Raw genomic sequence first — 6,682 nt, forward strand, 5'->3', positions numbered from 1 at the left:
AGGGACATGGTGTTGTCTATGTATCCACACATGTATCTGAGTTTCCTATCAATACAATTCTAGCATGGATAATAAACGATTATCATGAACAATGAAATATAATATAATAATAATTAATTTATTATTGCCTCTAGGGCATATTTCCAACAGATTTGACTTTGATCATTGCTCTTCTATATTGCAGTTGTTTGCGAAAAGCTGCCAGGATGCACTCTTGACAAGTGCAAACATTCATGTGTCACGTCGGGGATTACTAATTTTACAGCAACTTGTGGCGATCTTAAGGAGTTTGAAAGCTGTTGTTGCAAGTACAATTGTAAACGGGTTCCTCCTGTTTGAGGAAGGTTGGATCCGCAACTTTCTTTGCATTATCTAAAATAATATACAAATTGTCAGGACCTCGATTCCAAGTCACATCGATCTAGCCGGTAACACCTCATATCACATTGCGGCCTCACGCACGGTATTCCCACGGGTGTCGCCTTACCATGGCCTGGGACCGTTTGCGCCTTTTGGCTCATGTATATGATAGTGTCACTAGCATCCATATGACAGAGAACCCGGGCCGACATGGCTAGTCGTGAACCCAAAGCGGCACAGACCTATGGAGACAGGCATACGTGAATCACATCGAGCATGTCGGTCATCAGCGTGTGAATCCGGGCTGTAGCACTGGGCTAACAGGACTCCGGGGAACCCGGGCTATAGCAGGTTAGGCAGGACTCTGGAAGTCACCGCGTGACATTTCCCCGAAGGGACAGACATAGGAACAAAGTGAAACACATGCCAACCAGTCAAGTGTCCAGAGCAGTAGTGCTGGGCTAGCAGGACTCCGGTGAACCGGGCTGTAGTGGACTACTATCGCTCAGGAAGCACTAGACTACATTTCCCCATATGAGAGGCTGCCAAGGATAAACAACTAGATTGTCGGATCCCACTCATACCAAGCATTTCAATCATACACACAATATGCCCGATATGAGTACATACAACATGGCATCACAACAAAACTCTACAACTCAAGTACTTTATTTAAAGGCTCCAGAGAGCCATACATAACATGTTCATACAGGTAGGGGTCACATGACCCGACACTCAAGTCATACAAGCATACAAGCACATGCGGAAGCAAATAGTCTGAGTACAGACACTAGAAAGCAAGAAGGCTTCTCGAAGCCTGTCTATCTACATAGGGCCCTCCATGGCCATGATCACCACCTGGGTGGCAAGTTACTCATCGACGTCGAGATCTACATAAAACCCATCAGAGGGGGCGGTGTTGTCGTCTGAAAACAGTAATTAAGCAAACATGAGTACAAAGGTACTCAGCAAGTCTTACATCAGAACCTACTATACATGCTCATTCTCAAGAAGGTGGTGGAGTTATTGCAGCAAGCCAGCTTTGACTCTTGGCTAAGCTATCCTACGAGACTCCACTAGTAAAATAGTTCTCGCACACGAGTCCACTACTCACCAACACAATACTCCACCGGGGATCCTCCCTCGTCATCCTACAAGAGGGCCATCCTCGGTACTCACACTTATCTTGAGTCTTTTAGTAGTATCCATTAACTTGTCTATGAACTGTATAGGCAACCAAGTAGTCCTTTACCGTAGACGCGGCTATTCGAATAGATGATGTTAACCCTGCAGGGGTGTACTCCTTCATACATGCTCCCACCACTTACCTTCGTTTACACGACATGTACTTGGAAACCTTCAAGCGGAAGCCCAACGAGGGTGTCGGCCACGGCCTACCTAAACACTCAAGCCTCTAGTCCAGGTTTATCGCCTATCCAGGTTCCATCCGTAGGGAGTCCGGCCGAGGTTTCCACATACGGCCCCGAACGATGTGAACAGGGTCCCCGAGACACCAAACGGGTGACTCGGTACACCGTGCCACGGTGTATCTACCGCAACATAGCCCACCCCTAGGGTCAGCGCTACGCACGGCCGCCAACACATAACCTACAAACACCAGAAAATAATTGCAACTCCTGGACAGAATACTAGGGTGATTAAGAAGCCGAGAGGGTCAATTAAGGATCCCAATGCATGGTAGTAGCTGATTCTTAAAATCACACATACAGATCTCAGTTCTTAGGGACGGCCTCAATGAAACAACCCACCATGTACTCCTACATGGCCTCTCATCGATACCTTTACCAAATCATGTTCAACACATCCCTCACATTACCGACATAATCATTTCACTCTAGCCCATCACCTAGATGAACCAGACCTGACACAACTCTAAGCATAGCAGGCATAGCAAGGTAGGAAACACATACATGGCTCAAACAACTCCTACACATGCTAGTGGGTTTCATCTAGTTACTATGGCAATGATAGGTCATGTAGAGGATAAGGGTTCAACTACCGTAGCACACAGCAGTTTGAATCGTGTTGTCTTAATGCAGTAAACAAGAGCAGAAGCGAGAACATGGGTTTGTATCGGAATGATCAATGGGTTGCTTGCCTGATGGAGTGGTAGTAGGGTACTGCCCTTCAGTTGGATACTTGGTGATATTCTCGGAGGCAGAACCTACCACGAAGGACACACAACACATAATCAACACATGGCAATATGCAACAATATGATGCATGCTATGACATGGCAAAATGATGTGTCCTGCCTAATGCAATGTGAAACAAGTTGAAATGGGTCCATTTGAATCAAAGATTCAAATTAAGGTTAAAGTTCTTATGCATAAAAAGTGTATTAGCTTGTTTCACCTAAAAAGCAAGGTTGAAGTGGTTTGTCATGCATGAAACCATTACAAATGGATAGATTGAATTTTTCTGATCATTTTTCATATATAATTTGTTTGATTTGGAGCTATGGTTGATTTTCTATGATTTTTAGAAGTTTTGGCTATTTCCTGGAATTTCCTATATAAAAATAAATCCAGGTAATGAATAATTGCGTCAGCACTGCGTCACTGTGACATCAGCGAGTCAAAGGCACCAGGGCCAGTCAAACCTGACTGGTGGGCCCTGTCTGTCAGTGTCTCAGCTAACTAACAGGATTAAGTTAACACTAACTAACTGTCAGTGGGCCTGGGCCCACATGTCAGTGACTAAACTAATTATAATTAGTTAGCATTAATCCTAAACTAATTAACAGGCCGGCCCCACCTGTCATAGGCTCAGGGGGGAAGTCAACCTAGGCCCACACGTTAGCCCATGGGTCAAAACGTGGTCAACTCGCCGGCGTTTAGCCGCCGGCGACACAAACCGCGGCGGAGATCTTCAGAAATCGCCGTCCGGCGATGGTTCAACGCGCGGCTAGGCCTGCTCAACTCCTGGGAGTGCGCCGCATCTAGTGGTGCCACTGGTTGGAGCTGGTGTGGCCGGGAACAACGGCGGCGAGCACGTCCGCGGCAGCCGGAGTTCGGGCCTCAGCGGAAAACATGCTAGGTTGCACAACAGGACGTGGGGGTGGCCGCGTTCGACTCATGGGGATGTACTGAGTGCAGTGGTGAGCTCGGGTGCAAGCTTGCACGGCCGTAGCCACGGTGGCGACATGGCCGGCGGCGAGGAGCTATCGGCTCCGATGGCCATGGTGGTTAGAGGATGCGGACGAGCGCGGGGAGAGGGGGAAATGGTGGCTGAGCTCACAATGATCACGAAGAGGGGCTCGGCTTGCTCGGAGACAGCTTGGCGACGGCGAATCCGTCGATGGAGTCCGGCGTCCGTGCTCGGGGAAGACGACTCGTGGCGGCGATGTGGGGCTCCCGCGGTGGCATGGCTCGTGGTGGAAGTAAGAGGGGGTCGAGGCGGAGGCTCTGGGCCGGTCAGAGAAGCGAGGGAGAGGCGGTGGTCGCGGTGGTGCTTGTCAGCGGCGACGGCTGCGCTCGGCAGGGGATGGGGAGAGAGCCAGAGGAGGGAGAGGGGCACGGGAAGAGTGGGGAAAGTGAGAGGGGGACGAGGGGGAGTGCGTGGCACTCGTAGACAACGTCCTGGGCGTCGGCAGAAGCAGGAGGTGGCCGGCGTGTGGCTGCGGGCGCCAGCCACGCGCCTCTCGTCCTCCTGGCGGTAGCCAGTGGGCTGGGCCGAGCTGGGCCAGGCCAGGGCGACAGGTAAGTCCTCTGTTCCCTTGTTTCTCTTTTTTTTATTTGCTCTGCTTTGTGTATTGAAATGATTAACATACCATTCCATTTTTAAAAATCCTGGAAATATTCAGAGGCACATTTGAAAATATTCTCAACTGCCTAAAAATACCTCCAAGAGTATTTGAGCACTTTAAAATATTTATAGTATTTAAAATGCCCAAATTCAAATACTTATGGCTTGTTCAAAAATCCAGAATGGCTCCATAATTTGCAAGGCCATTTTTGGCAGAGGTTTAAACCAGAACCAAATATGGTGGGCTTTTATGAAGGGCATTTTGGGTTCATTGAAAATCCAATTGTTGGAAATTAGCATTTTCAGGGGGGTGTTGGGGTTGATTAGCCCCCATTTCAAGTTTAAAATAAATTTAAACATGATGCGCATGTTCATCCAATCCTAAGCATGACTAAAACCAAGGATGTGACAACTCACCCCCACTCAAAAGAATCTCGTCCCGAGATTTAGGATCCTCCGGGAAGAAGGTGGGGTACTCGAGTCGAAGACAATCCTCCCTTTCCCAAGTGGCTTCCTTTTCGGAATGGTGTGACCATTGAACCTTGAGAAACTTGATATTATGGCGTCGAGTGGTACGCTCGGCTTGATCAAGGATACGAACAGGATATTCCCGATATGAGAGGTTATCTTGTAGATCAAGCGTTTCGTGGTCCACTCCACGGATAGGATCCGCGAAGCAACGCCTGAGTTGAGAAACGTGGAAGACATCATGAACTCTAGAAAGATGCGAAGGTAGTTCCAATTGGTAGGCAACTTCTCCTTGTTTGGCAAGAATGCGAAAGGGTCCAATGTAACGAGGAGCCAATTTGCCTTTGATACCGAAACGATGGGTTCCCTTTAACGGAGTAACCCGAAGGTAAGCCTTCTCGCTGACTTCATAAGTCATGGGCTTATGTTTACGATCATATTGGCTCTTTTGACGAGATTGGGCTGTTTTCAATTTCTCACGAATAACGCGAACCTGCTCTTCTGCTTCCTGAATCATATCCGGGCCAAAGAGTTGTCTTTCCCTGGTTTCTGACCAGTTAAGAGGCGTTCGACATTTTTGTCCATAGAGAACTTCGAAAGGAGCTTTGCCCAAGCTAGCTTGATAACTATTGTTATAGGCAAACTCCGCGAATGGAAGGCAATTCTCCCAACCCATTCCGAATGAGATGACAGAAGCTCGGAGCATATCTTCCAGAATTTGATTGACTCGCTCTACTTGACCACTTGATTGAGGATGGAAGGCGGTGCTAAAAGAGAGACGAGTTCCCATAGCATTTTGGAAACTTTCCCAAAATCGAGAGGTGAAGAGACTCCCACGGTCTGAGTTAATTTCCAATGGAACACCATGAAGAGACACTATCCGGGAGATGTATAAATCAGCTAGCTGGCTAGCGGTGATACTCTCACGAATAGGTAGGAAATGGGATACTTTGGAAAGACGGTCGATCATGACGAAGATGGCATTATTCCCTCTCTTGGTCCTGGGAAACCCAGTAATGAAATCCATACTGATTTTATCCCATTTCCACTCAGGAATAGCCAAAGGTTGAAGGGTGCCAGCAGGCCATTGATGCTCTGCTTTAACATGACGATAGACGTCGCAGCTAGCAATGTATTGAGCAATTTCTCTCTTCATCCTAGTCCACCAAAACCTCTGGCATAGGTCTTGATACATCTTAGTACTACCGGGATGAATGGTGAGAGGGGATTCATGAGCTTCCTTAAGAATCAACTGGCGTAAATGTTGTTTCTTGGGAACCACCAAGCGGTTCTCGAAGAAGACAACACCTCGCTCATCCATGGAAAAACATTTAGCAACTCCGCTAGCGATGTTTTCCTTAATCCGGGATATGCCCTTATCATACCGCTGGGCAGTTATGATCTGATCCATAAGATTAGGCTTCGCCACCAGGGTGGATAGAAATCCTCGAGGAACAATGTGAAGATTAAGCTTACGAAATTCCTCATGGAGAAGTGGTTGACTTTGTTGTAACATCAGGTTGTTACAATAGGACTTACGACTTAGTGCATCAGCCATGACATTGGCTTTGCCTGGGGTGTAAGTTATTCCTAAGTCGTAATCCGAGATCAACTCGACCCAACGTTGTTGCCTAAGATTCAGATCCGGTTGGGTGAAGATATATTTCAAACTTTGGTGATCGGTGAAGATCTCGCAACGATTACCGAGGAGGTAATGTCGCCAAGTTTTAAGTGCATGGACTACAGCTGCAAGCTCTAGATCATGTGTGGGATAATTTTCCTCATGTGGGTGTAATTTCCGTGAAGCATAGGCAATTACCTGACGATCTTGCATGAGTATGCAACCTAGTCCTTGCCGCGAGGCGTCACAATAGATAATAAAGTCCTTGGAGAAATCTGGTGGTACCAGTACGGGAGCAGATGTCAGGCGTCTTTTCAGTTCCTGAAAGCTGAACTCGCACTGTGGGGTCCACTCAAACTTTTTATCTTTCTTGAGGAGTTCAATTAGAGGTTTAGCAACCTTGGAGAAATTCTCGACGAAGCGGCGGCAATAGCTCGCTAAGCCAAGGAAGCTCCGAACTTGCTT

This window comes from Triticum urartu, chromosome 2, assembly GCF_003073215.2.
Source record: "Triticum urartu cultivar G1812 chromosome 2, Tu2.1, whole genome shotgun sequence".
Taxonomy (NCBI): domain Eukaryota; kingdom Viridiplantae; phylum Streptophyta; class Magnoliopsida; order Poales; family Poaceae; genus Triticum; species Triticum urartu.